This window comes from Myxine glutinosa, chromosome 2 (genome assembly GCF_964187855.1).
Source record: "Myxine glutinosa chromosome 2, kmMyxGlut1.1, whole genome shotgun sequence".
In the NCBI taxonomy this organism is placed as follows: domain Eukaryota; kingdom Metazoa; phylum Chordata; class Myxini; order Myxiniformes; family Myxinidae; genus Myxine; species Myxine glutinosa.
In genome coordinates this window covers 86,862,655-86,876,985 of record NC_136262.1, presented here as the reverse complement: position 1 = coordinate 86,876,985, position 14,331 = coordinate 86,862,655, and positions in this window count along the sequence as shown.

Here is a 14,331-nt window from a genome sequence, read left to right as displayed (position 1 = left end):
GGCTTCATTGAGGTACCTTGGAAGGTACTTTTGAAAATCAGATTTATGGTTCAAGCCCGACAATTTCGTCACACCCATGAGGATTGTCACTATGCATCTGCCTTGTTCAGATACAAGAGAGAGTTCGCAGTAAGGTACAGAAACCATTCAACGTTCGTTTGCTGTGATGACAAGCACAGTGTTAAAGTGGGGGAGCCTGGTTTCCCCGTTGCTGCGGCTGAGCGTGGTAAGGAGGTTCTTGTGTCCATGGAATCAACATTCGAGGTTGGAGACCACGATTTCACCAAATTTACAATAATTCCATCAGTCCATTTTCGTGACAACATTCCGGAGGAGAGTTCTGGTCCAGGATTGTTTTACACCGGAAAGGTTTCTGTTGGTCTGAAAAACAGTTGCTTCGAGCCATCATCAGGTCTTCGACATGCAACTGAGCTGAAACAAATACTCAACCAGCTCAATGACGACAAGCCGATTCTACTTCTGTACACAGACGGTGGACCAGACCACCGACCAACCTACCTTTCGACCAAATGTGCTCTTTTGGCTTTATTTCTTCAAAATGACCTGGACTACTTGCGAGCTGTAAGAACACCACCATATCATAGCTGGAAGAATCCAGAAGAGTGCATAATGTCAGTTATGAACTGTGCCCCACAGAGCATTGGTATGATGAGATCTGTCACGGATATGGAGGATCAACTAAAAGCCTGCAAGACGATGAAAGATATTCGAAAGCTCGCAGAGAAGAATCCTGCAATAAAACAAACAATCTCTGATTCCTTGCAACAACCAATAGCCCTGTTGAGTAAACTGATGATGGCACTTGAAATAAAAGACGAGCCTTTCTATGTCTTTCTGGCAGCTGATTCCACAGATTTGGATACACTTTGGGAGAATGTACTAAAGATAGACACGTTACGAAGGGCAGATACAACCATGAAATCCATTGAAGGCAAACCTGTAATCACCGACTTTCTGAAAAGTCATTGCCATTCGATACACTACTCTTTCAGCGTTAAGAAATGTGGAGATGCAGCCTGTAACATCTGCAAACCACCCAGGTTACCAACAGAGGTGTTTAACTCACTCCATCACTTGCCAGATCCAGAGCCATCAGACACAGAACACTACAAAGCATTCGATGAAGTCTATGGGACTCAAACTAGTGAAAAGTTCCGTCCATCTTTGAAGACAAAACAGACGAAAAAACATGGCATTCCTTTTGCACCAAGTGGCCACCATGCAAAGAACACTGGTGTCGTTGTGCAGTGTGATGAATGCGAGAAATGGCACTGTCTGTACAGTAAGAAAAAACTCACCAAGGTACAACGCGAACAGATTGAACATGTCCTTATAGTCAGGTTCACGGTCAATAAATTATATTTTGTTCAAAATCATGGTAGATTAGCAAACCTATACATTTTTGGAAAGGTTATAGCATAAGGAAACTAAAAATCAATGTTTACATTTGGAGAGATACCTGTACGGCGGCCATTTTGGATTTTCAAAATGGCCACTGTAAAATACATATTTTGTTCTATTTCTGCCTCTAATTACCCTAAAAACTTTTTAAAATATACTAAACCTATATTTTCAGGGACAAGGAATCCAATGAAAGTATCAAATTAGTGCTATGGGGAATGGTAAGACACGAATCAAAGGTTTTGAATTGCAAAATACCGTCTTTATATTCGCGATAAGTTGCATAATCAAATACATGTTATCATTTTGTACAGGCAGTTAATAACATCAAAATGTGTCACAATAATTCATATCACCAAACATACACAGGCAGTCAGCAAAATCATGTATACACATGCAGTCAGTATAACTTCACATCTACACAGGCAGTCAATGACAAAATATACACAGGCAGTCAATGGCATCAAACATACACGATTACAGAATATGCCATTTAGAGTTCGTCATCACTGTCCTGTGTGTCGTATCCGACAATATAGTCCGCATCGTTTTCACAGTCCATTCCACACAAGCAAAGGTCGGTCAAATTGATTGGCAAATCGAATTGGTCGAATGGTCGATCGAATCGAATTCGATGAATCGAATCGAATCGATCGAATTGGTCGAATGGTCGATCGAAGCGATTGGTCGAATGGTCGAATTGGTCGAATGGAATTGGTCGATTGGTCGAATTGGTCGAATCGAATTGGTCGGAATTGGCAAATGTAAACATTGATTTTCAGATTTTCCATGTAATAACGTTTCCAAAAATGTATAGGTTTGCTAATCTACCATGATTTTGAACGAAAAAACATAGTGAACCTGACTATTACTGATATCATTTACACATGTGGCTCGAACTTCGCCGATCTGCAGGAGACCAATGGGGCAAACGTCTTCAATAATGTCTACGCCAAAGCCAATCTCACATGAAACGATGCGACAGAGAAGCCATACTACACGGCTGGCTATGAAGATGTGTGCTATTTGTGTGGCTGTGTTGAGGAGCTGAGTACCACAGATGAGTCATATCCTGTATGCAGTACCTGCAGTAAGAGTCGTACTGCCGAGAAGAGGCCCACTCGGAAGTTCAAGAAGTAGTTGGTATTCTGAAGGAGAAGCCAAATATCATAGGCAAACGGGAGAGCCTTACGTGATAATTATTGCTGTGGATTTCTAGTCAAAAATGAAACGAGCGCTACATTACATGTAGTAGTAGGTGATGATAGATACATGAATAAACGGCAACCAACATTCTCTTGGTGTTGAACTCTACTCAACATGTATGAGTGCTATAATAGCAGTAGCTGCTGATTGATAGGTGTATAAACGCGAATGTGGAACTCTAGTCAGTAGCTGCTGATAGATCGATACATCTATGAGTGCTATAATAGCAGTAGCTGCTGATATATAGATACATCTATGAGTGCTATAATAGCAGTAGCTGCTGATATATAGATACATCTATGAGTGCTATAATAGCAGTAGCTGCTGATAGATAGATACATCTATGAGTGCTATAATAGCAGTAGCTGCTGACAGATAGATACATCTATGAGTGCTATAATAGCAGTAGCTGCTGATATATAGATGTATAAACGCGAATCAGACATTCTTTTGATGTGGTTTATGTCCTCTTCCATGTGATACCATGTGATACCATGAAGTGATATTTCGTGGCGAGGAATTCTAGTCAAATATGTATGAATGCTATGGCAATAGCTGCTGATAGAAACATGTATGGCAACCGGACATTATTCTTAAAAGCGGAAGTTTTGGTCTACCATTGTTATACGTATCAGCAAATATTAAAAGTAAACAGAACTCAATGTGACAGAGGTTTCTTTATTTTCTTTATTTGAATCGTATCAGTGCGTACATACGAAGGTTTACTAGTTTAGAAATCATAACATGATTCATCATGTATGTCCGATCAAGTATATTTAAGAAAAAAACATATTGTTCGTGGAATAATCCATTAAAATTTCACTCTGAAAAAAAAAACCCCTCTCCCTCCCTACCCACTTTTTTTGAAAAAAAGTGATGATAAACAGGAATTTTATTTTAACCAGCTTAATAGAACAAAACAAAACCGTCTAAACGATTGTACGTGCTTCAATCTGCCGTTTCTCGTACGTAGAGGAACCCTAATGATTCGAGAGACGACAGTGCCAAACTCACCTAGTTTGTGTAAGATTTCCTCGTTACCTAGAAAAGGCGGAACATTGCTCAGAATGACTTTATCTGCGGGCGTGTCCATCGACGACACAGGAACAAACAGATCGTCTCCCAAGGTCAAACCGTTCTGCACAACAATATCGGCCAGACTTATTTGCGAGACAAATACCACAATTTTGTGATTCATACGGGACGCGACACGAATGTTACTCACGTCGATCAAATCCCCAATCGCGAGCAAAATGTCATCCATTTTAACTCCCTCCGGCGGGACAAGGCACAGCCCGTGCTTACGCGATAAACCCTCATCGGTAACACGATCGGCAGACCTTTGGCTACTCCTATTAGCCATATCGTCAAAGGAGAAACGAAGTGAACAGTAAATAGATTTGTATAATCCTAAAGAAAAAGAAAAAAAAGAATAGGAAAAAAAAAAGTAAATAAACAAGCATTCTGAGTATTGCGCTGCAATACACGTCCCCTACCAAAGTTCAAAGTGCCATTACTTTGTCAAAAATGATCGAATATGCAAATTTATGCACGGTTGATGCTGGTTTTCAAACTTGATCTGAGGAATGCTGAGACACGTGTGTCACGCCCCGCCTCGTTGATAAGCACCCAAGGTCGCTCCGTGGAGCGGCCTGCACGGATTGCACTGTGTGAATTATATAAATTATTACCAACTCACGGTCTGAGGTACTAGCGATTCAAGAGATATCCATTTTTAAAAAATATTTTCGTTTAATTAACGATATCTGCCAAACCACGTGCCCTATCGCAAATTCCAAAATGACATTTTAGTAGACTGACATGCTGAACAGATCTGTGAAGTTTCCCCTCGATTGGATCAAAAATTTGGGAGGGGCTCGGTTTTAAAGGTTCATGCTTAAAAACGTCATAACTCTGAAACCATCAGTAATTTATTATATTTTCCGGTTCACGATCAATGATCGATGTGTATATATATATATGTTGCTCGGCTTGGCTCCGCCCCTCCCGAAAGCGCGCGTTGTGTCACACTGTTGACGTTCGCGAGACGAGGCTGAGGACATGTGGTGCGGCTTGAGGAGAACTCGAGAATAAGCAAGAGATATCCATTAAAAAAAATTAAAATTTCGTTTAATTAACGATATCTGCCAAACCACATGCCCTATCGCAAATTCCAAAAGGACATTTTAGTGCTGAACAGATCTGTGAAGTTTCCCCTCGATTGGATCAAAAATGAGGGAGGAGCTCGGTTTTAAAGGTTCATGCTTTAAAACGTCATAACTCTGAAACCATGTGATGCATGACGTCATGCTCGTTGCCTTTTTTGTTCGTCATGGGTATGCGATTCCGGCTGCAAAGTTTGGCCTCGATCTGTTCAGCCATTGCAGAGAAAAAGGGGTTTTCGTGTTTTCACGAAAAACAATATGGCGACCGAACCACGTGACCTGTGACGTCATAATTACCATTAAAATATTCTACAGACCGAGTCCATCATATGGTGAAAATTTGATCTCAATCGGTCCTATTATTGCAGAGAAATTGGTTTTTAAAGGAAATTAAAACTTCAAACGGCACTGAGTTAAGGATCATCAGAATTATCAGAATTCCCAAAGTTCAAAGTGCCATAACTTTGTTAAAAATGATCGAAACGTCGTGAAGTTCGAACTTGACCTGTAACTTATCATGAGGAAACCATGTGCCAAGTTTGAAATCATTAGCATTAAGCGTTTAGAAAAAAAAAGTCCGGAAAACTGTTCTTTGCGTGACGGACGGACTGACGGACTGACGGACTGACGGACTGAGAGACGGAGGGACGGCGTGAAAACCTATAGTCGCCTCCGGTGTACGCCGGTAGGGGACTAATAATAACTAAAGCACGGTTTAAACCACGTTAGGAAAAAAACGTGGTTTAACCAAACCCTCACCGTGTTGGGTCTCCCTCTCCCTCTCTCTGTCTCAAAACAGGGGAAAAGAGGTAACGAAGAAGGAAGGAAGGAAAGGTCAACAGACACGAGAAAGGTACAAATGGAAAAAAAGGGAGGTGGGGAGAGGACGAAACCAACACGAGCCAGGAGCTAGAACACACGAACACGAGCACACGCCATCTTGCCACACCCAACAACAAACTGAGAGAGAGAAAGAGAAAGATAGAGAGAGATACCAAAGGGACAGGGAGAAGGAAACATGGGTGTAAACAAGCTGCACGCAAGCTGAATGAAACACAGCAAGAAGAGGAAGAGGAAGGTGGGGATGAAACAGAAAAGGAACAAACAAACGACAAGAGTGATTGGGGGGGAAAAAATCACAATAACCTGAAAAAAGGAGCGCTTGGGATTAGGGTCATTTGGGCGTACAAGAGATCATGAATATGGATGGGGGATGACCTGAGGTAGTCGTGAACAGCTGTCTTGAAGCCCTGGAGGGAAGAATGGGACTGAACAGACTGGGAAGTTGGTTCCACAGCTGAGAGAAAAGAGGAACAAATGAGTGAAGTTGAGAAGTGAGCCCTGATTTGGGGAATTTAACAAAATGAGGGTTACTCACAGACCGTATGTGCTCCCTGCAGACACCTAGGAGGGACATAGCCAAGAGCGGGCAAAGGGTGCAAAACCAACACGGAGGCCGTAGAATACAGAGAGGCCACCAACCTGTCCGTGATGTGAGAGGAACAGGCATAGACAATCTTGATTGATGTTAGCACAATGACCACCAATCATGTGACTACCTAAAGCTTCATATAGTAAACAGGATACGTGCCTGGCACCTCTCAGTGGAAGCCAGCTGTTGGCCTGCAGGTTGGGCCTATGGAATGTAAACATTGAGGACATAAAGATTTGCACAGTGAAGGTAGGGTGTACCTTTTGGTGCTTTGAAAACGTGCACAGAGGAACAGAAAGCTACGGAAGGTAAATGCGCTATCACCTATCTATATGTGATACCGACGTCCTGGTTTTGATGTTTGTCACATTACTGGTTTGATATTCAGAGCAATCGCGCGCCATGTCCACCATAACAGTGACTGTGCCATTATCACTGGACACAATAAGCACCTGAATTGTGCCAGGTATCCGAGAGTTTAAGAAATGGTGTATGAAGCTGGTGCCATGCTTTTATCTCTTGTAGTAAAACTTTATGAACCTCAATTAGCAGATGCAATGAAGTTCTTGGGAAGGTTCACAATGACCGCTGTGCTGCACATGTGGTTGCAACTTTGATTGATTGTGTTGTAAAGTGGTGACACGTTCAACTACTTCCCAGCAGTCGAACTGCTGAGACTAGTATTAACTAACATTAAGGTTCCATATATTTATTAAATGTTTTTTTTTTTCTATTGGGAGAACACGGGAAGGGTGGAGAAAGTTCCGGCATAATTTTTTTTGATACAACAACCAATCCGTGGAACACATCTGTTTGTTGTAATGAGACTCCACTGTAACTAATCCGACAGCTATTTAATTTGAGGTGTTACAAAATATTTGCACTTCATATTACGGCTTGAAGAAGAAGTTAAGTGGAATGATAGATCAGAGGTACTACTACTGAGTTTGGTAAATATAGTTTAACATACCAAAAATTGGCGCGATCATGCAGTGCCAGCCAAGTAATATCTAAATACAGAGATGTAAAGTCAGCTGTAAATTCTGCAATCATGAGGATGTCAAATATCTCACAGTACCTTAAATAATATGAGTTACCTGGCAAAGAACTTCAAGGCAGGAAGCCATTGGGCCAATCAGAGCTTGCACAATGATTGCCAACATAGTTGTGCGTCCATGCCCTATCCTTTTTAATTGCTAACTGGTATGACTGGAAATGACCAAAAGTGTTTGTTGTGACTCGGCTGGGGCCAGGTGAGAACCACTGACCTACCAGACTCAGAGAGGATGCTCCAACCACCGTGCCAACTAAGTCCTAAGTCCACTGTGCCAACCTCACTCAAGATTAACTGCTTGGACAGGAATCATGGCCACTACACCCTGTCATTAGAACTAGTGGAATATAACATGTCACGAAGAATGCAATATAGATTAAATTATTGCATGAGATTTTCCGCTGCAAGGTTAGTTGCAGCAGTCCTGATTGTTGTGCACATCACCTGAAAGGCCTGTGATATCTCCAGCTGCACAGCAGCCTCCCGCCAAGCATGCTTGCCATTTTTCTCAGCACCTGTTTTGTGCCACACCTCCTGCACACTTCCTTGAGATCGGCGCACCAGCACTGCTAGTCTTTCTTCTGGTCCACCCTCCAGCAAATACAAGAAACTGAGGCAGCCGCTGGCAGGAAGCCGTGCGGGCAAAGAGGACATGTACGCCGTGTCCCCAAGTTGGTTATTTCCATGGCGTGCCAGTGTCATAAATCGCCCTGTTCAAGCAGAGACATTTTGTTGCATCAAAATACAGGTATTACCTCATCCATCCTTGTGCTCATTAACTGCCTCAACATGAGGCCATTCTATTATTTAAATGTATAGGAAATGGCGACCTTGAGCTGATTCATAGGTGAGATTGAAGGAAAACCATGACTTGAGAAATCTGAGAGTAATTCAAAATTCCATCCACATTGGATTAGCCATAACCATGGCAGCACCATTGGATTAGCCTTAAGCATTACAATTTTGTTGTTCCACATGTTTGTATTGATCAAAACGGACTGTGTGCAAAGGTTGAATTAAAACTTGCTTCCATGATTAACTAAATATAATTTAAAATCAAAACAAACTAGAACGACACTCTTCGACGTCACGATGTTGACCAATATGCCTCCGCCCTCATTATGACATCATTATAATACTTCTACCAAGTTTGCTTTAAATCCATTCAGCTGTTCTCAAGTTATCACATTTTTACCTGGCATGACCCGTGAACTTTGACCTCTTGACCCCCAAATTGAATCAGTTCATGTTTACATCATTATACATACCTGCACAAAGTTTTAATTTAAATCCCTTCAGCCGTTTTCAAGTTATAGACCTATTACAGACTTTGACCTCTTGACCCAAAAATTTAATCAGTTAATTTTTATTTTTTTTGGTATACAAGATCGAGGCTCGTGAAAGAGCTAACATTAATCACACAAAAAGTCAAACCGACACATAAAACATATAATAAAGGGAGCAGTAGACAAGATGGGGAGAGAGGGGGAAGAACACAAACACAACATTTGAGAGCAAGGACATCGGGAGATTTGTGGGAGAGGGCTTGGGGGGAGGTGGGAGAGGTATAAAACATATGGACTTCCAGGAAAGAAGTTGGAATTTCAAAAAAGTGGATCTGGGGTGAATTAGCAGGGGTAGAAAAGATCAAGGTTTTGGATGGGGGAAGATAAGAGATGGTGGTGAACAGCTGTTTTAAAGACCTGTAGGGAGGAGTGGGATTGAAGGGAGTGGGGGAGTTTGTTCCAGAGGCAGGAGAAAAGGGGAATGAAAGAGTGAAGGTGAGCAGAGAGTCTTGATTTTGGCAGTTTAAAGTAAAGTAAAGTAAGAAAAGCAGTTCCAACTGTTCCATTTTTATTATTCCTTGACAGCATGAACCCTTTGGAATAATCTGTGACAGACACGGAAGGAGCACACAAAATTATATTTCGTGAAACTTCTTAAGCTTAAAGGAAGAGGAAAATATGTAATAGTACATGGAATGAGCACACAAACAACAACAATCATTGCCATGACAACAGCAGTAACAAGGAAGTGTTACATAAGATCCTTTTTTCATGTTTCAGTTCATTTTACATCTTCATTGAAAGCCACAGATAGACAGCCATGAAATATGTTTGCGAAGTGCAACATGCCGTCTTTCGATTAAACTCAGCCAGCGAAGCGACGGATAGGCACGGCGAGTAATGCGTGGTAATGGGGCTTTCAACAATGTGGCAATAGTCATTTTGATTAATCTGTAATTTATTTTCTGGTTACTGTTTAAAATGCATGCAAAATTCTTTTTATAAACAACCAAAAATTCACTTTTTCAAAAGTTTGCAAACTGATATTGTGTGGTGTAATGAGATGCTGTCATGCTTAGTAATGTTATGACATGACATTCACCCTTACACAATGTACATGTGATTGATTACTGCTGTCTTACTGGAGTAGATTGGTATTTCTTAGTCTTCCACCGAGCGCACACTGCTAATTTTATACCTGCACATATCGTCCCATAAGGTCATACCCATTCATCCATCAAGCCTCTTTTTGGTTGCATTCTAAAGATCACATCGACTTGTTTGCTCCATTATTTTGCATCGATAGCATGTTCTTCCAGTTGTTCAAATGTCATGAATCATACTGTCCCCTTATGTCAAAAACCATCAGTGATATTTTCTACTTTAAGGGGCCATCTACAGTCATTTACTAAATTACAAAATAATTGCTAAATATTATTTAGATTTGTAGTTTATAAATTTATAAATATCTTATAACTTTTTTATTAATATATAAACATACCAACTCGTCAATTGGCTACCGTTCAAGCAGCTCGTGTGAGGATAAGATAAGTTTGAAATTTGAGTCTCAGAATATAGGTAGTTTGATAAGTGTAAGGAGATTGCAGATGCTCTGATCAGAAACAGAGTTGATCAACCTGAAGACGTTAGAAGGCCTTCATGGCATTGCCAGCCCCCTCCCCTTGCCCCCATTGGGAATGGAATCGATCCACGGATGCGTTTCTGTTTCTCTGGCCATCATTATCATTGCAGAATGAACCCCACAATCCTCCCCACCCAAAACCTATCACATGTGGGATTATAATCCAAATATCACTCTTAACTATGAGAAGCCAAGCCTTATGAGCTCCTCCATCTTGCTCCTTGAGTCTTAGATCAGTTTTGGAAAGACTTGTGAAGTGCTACTGGCATCATCTCTTGATATAAATTCTATCATATTACTGCTTATTGAAACAAGCTTAGTCGTTTTGGACAGACAGACATCTTTGTTTGTGGCATTTATATGGTGAGGTGCCAATAAACCCATTAAGGGGGAAATGCTGAGAATGTAAATTTTAGAAAAACGATGCAATAGTGAAATATGCAGTGGATATATATATATTTTTCTCATGTCAATATTTTAAGACAACACTGCATTCAATTCTCCTTAAATTTTTTAAATATGTTGTTATACAAGATCTAGGCTGGTGGAAGAGCTATGACATGGACAGCAAAGGGAACAGCAGGAGAAATGGGACACGCCAACAGCAGGGTAGAGGGAGAAAGTCGACGGAGACGGCGGAAAACCAGGATATGCAGCGATGATGAACGATGAGTGGTAGGGGAGAAAGTAAGAGATGAACAAGGTGGATGCATAAGCAATGTTTTGGGAGAGGTGTGAGTGGTTTAACGGGTGTACAAAATATCATGGTCTTGGATGGGGGATGACTTGAGATGGTGGTAAACAGCTGTCTTGAAGACCTGGAGGGAAGAATGACATTGAAGAGTGTGGGGGTTGCTTCCACAGGTGGAAAAAAAAGAGGAATAAATGAGTGGAGGTGAACATTAATTCTGGATTTAGGCAGTTTCACTAGGAGGGGGTTGCTGGTGAACCGCACGTGTCCTACAGATACCTGAGGAGGACAGAGCAGTGAGAGTGAAAAGGATGCAAGACCAGAAATGAGGCGGAAGAAGACAGACCACCGATCTGTCGGCAATGGCGAAGTGATAGGCCCATGGACTCAGCTTCATCGCAACAGATTCCAATGATCCTGCAGGCCTTGGTTTCCACGGCATCAAGCCGGGTAAGATGCGAGGCAGGGGATTCAGCCCAGAGGAGAGAGCAGTACTCCATCAAGCTGTGGATAAAAGCCATGTAGTTGGATATGAGCTCAGGTGTGCCAAGGAAGGACTTTGTACGACAGAGGATGTCTGGTCAGCGTCTGTCTTTTGAGGCCAACATTGAAATTGGTTTGCCCAAGAGAGATCATGGATGAGAGTGAGACCCAGGAGTGAGTGACTGAACCTCTTTGATGGGGTTGTTGAGAAAGTAGATGGGAGGATTTGCAATATGGTCCTTTCGAAGTGAGAGAGTGAGTGTGTGGGATTTCTCAGAAGTGAAAGACATTTTCCTTGTGTTTGACGATGTGATTTTGTCAAGGTCTGGTGAAAGGGAAGAGGCTGCTGCCCGTCTGTCAGACGGATGAGGGGGAGTGGAGTCAGAAAAGAGATAAAGAGGATTTTTCCAGTCAGTGAGATCATAGATGAAGATTAGGATGGGGCCGAGAACATTGCCTTGGGGTACTCCAGCCTTGACAAGGAGAGGAGAAGAAAGGTTACGTAACTTAAGTAATAATGTACCAAATGTTTTAAAGAAAGGAATACCTAAATGAGAATGAAAAGACTTTTCTATTTGTACTTCTTCTATGTGGTCAGAAGTTATGGCCATTAAATGCTACAACTAAGTTGTCTTGTTTTGCTTTGGTCAAGCTATTATTTATATTTCAGCGCAATCCAAAAAAATGAATTATGTCTGAAATGTTTATGTGACTATTCCAGACCCAGACCCCAAAAAAACCTCAACATTCATTTGATAGGCCAGGTGTTAGCTTTGAGTTTGACTATGTCAATAATAAAATGCACAGGTCAGAATGATCCAAGCCAGGTTATTGTGGCGCACAACACTTACGGTAATAATCCTTATGATTAAAAAAATCTTTACAGACTTTGAAAGACACAAAAGTGGATATAAAATGGACTGCCCCATTAATTTTTATGAATTAACTGTAAATGTTCCCAATTGAAACTCACTCACATAAGTGCAAGTTGTCTCAGACCATTTTGCCACAGTTCATCAAGGGCGGCCTTTGAAAAGCACTTGATTCTTCTCATAAATAACATTTGTTTCTTCTTTCTCTCAAACAAGAGCAACTATGACGTGTATCTTTCCTGTTTTGGGGAAAACTATATTTAACAAGGCATTTGGTCAACGTTAAAAACCAATGCAATGTTCTTTATCCTTGAACATTAAACAAAAACAAAGTGCTTTTGAGGTCAGAGTGGTGTGGAAGAATGTTAGATGCGATGAAATAGTTGCTGAAATATTTTTTTGAGTGCATTTTGTTGGAAGTCGTCATGCAAGCAAAGAAGTTTGGAGATGGGACATATCTTTAAAGAATGAACATTCCAGGAGGACATATCATATGTAGCTGACCATGTTGTGGCATGCTAATGAGGCATTTCCAAAAAATTACTAATTCCAGTAGCAGTGATATGAAAAAAAGTTTTGCAAAGTAATGGGTTTTAATAAACAATGGATTATTTTTAGTGAGTGAAAAAAATGTACAGTACCGAGCCTGTGGAAAGATGTTCTATGTACAACCCACAGGGTGTCTCCTTCTCCTTCATTTTCGTAGCCACATTGGTGTTCTTCCTCAAAATTGCATGCTGTAATTAAGATTAATAAGATATTATCAAACCAATAAAAGAGATGCGATTGCATAATTTGCAATGAGATTGAATGTTAAGATAATGTTATAAAGTCTTTTAAAAATTACATTTGCAAATTGCAATGATGACAATAAATACTGTTACGTTTGTAGGGGGTAGACAATGATTACCTTAGAGCCAGGTAGAGTGTATAGATTAGTGTGCTCCGACTGTCGTGAAGAAGAAGAAACCTCGATGTATGATAAGTAGGAAATTTGTGTCGACCGTATGTCGTGGAAGAGCTTGTATCTTCGTCCCCATGAGAGGTGTGGGGTTTGTTAATGAGCGAGGGATTATGGGTAAATTAATCCCCTGTATGTAATTGCCCCTGTAATCGTTTCCTGTGTTCCTTATGACACCGCACTACACACCATAGCCTATGAATCGACACCATAATTAATAATGCTAAATAAAAACCAACCGGAAACAAGACATTGAGCACTATCGCGGATAACCGACTTGGTAAGCACACAGGCACAGGCAAGTTTGTGAGACCACGCCTCGAAGAGCAGTGATTGGTCCGGAGTTTGATTGGCACAAGGACTGGTTAGATGGAACTCGCTGATAGCAGCGGACACGGAGACGTCATGGGATGCCGTCAGAGCCTCGCGTACAAAAACAATTGGAGCAGCGGACATTTTGTCTCTCGGGTTCTGGATCTGGTGGTGAACGGTCGTGTGTCGACATTTTCTGCTTCTCGTTCTGGATCCCATAGCGAACGGTCGCTATTGCTCTTGTGCAAGGAAGATTCATCATGAACAGTCATGTTCCGACATCTTCATAGTGATAGTGAGGAGGAAGAACTGCGAACCGAGAACTGCGGTTTTCCACGCAAGGACGACAAAGGCGAGCGCTGCTGGGCGAATGCGGGTGCGCGAGGCCCAGTTCGCACGCCACGGCAGTGCAGCCTGTGGTTTTGCCGCCAAGGACGCGAGGGGGTTTTGACGATTCCTGACGAGATTCAAAAGCTGATTTGAGCTAAGTGCCACAAACTACACATTCATTTTCCAGTTATATTTCCCTTTGTCTGTATTCGGGTCTGTATGGGAGCGCTTCAATTAGGAATTTAGTTTATCGTGCATTTTCTTTGTTACCGGCATTTTGGTTAATAAAGCTGACATTTTCTTGTACATTGTAAATCCTGTGTCAGTGGAATTAATTATTGCAGGTTTGAAGTGGGACTCGTGAAGATAAGCGCTTATGGCTTCTCTCCCACTTGCTTCCCTCGCGTGTAACGAAGGTCCACCATTGAATTAAATGCCTCGGAGTTAAAAGCTTGTTTGGTCCTCCGTGTCACCC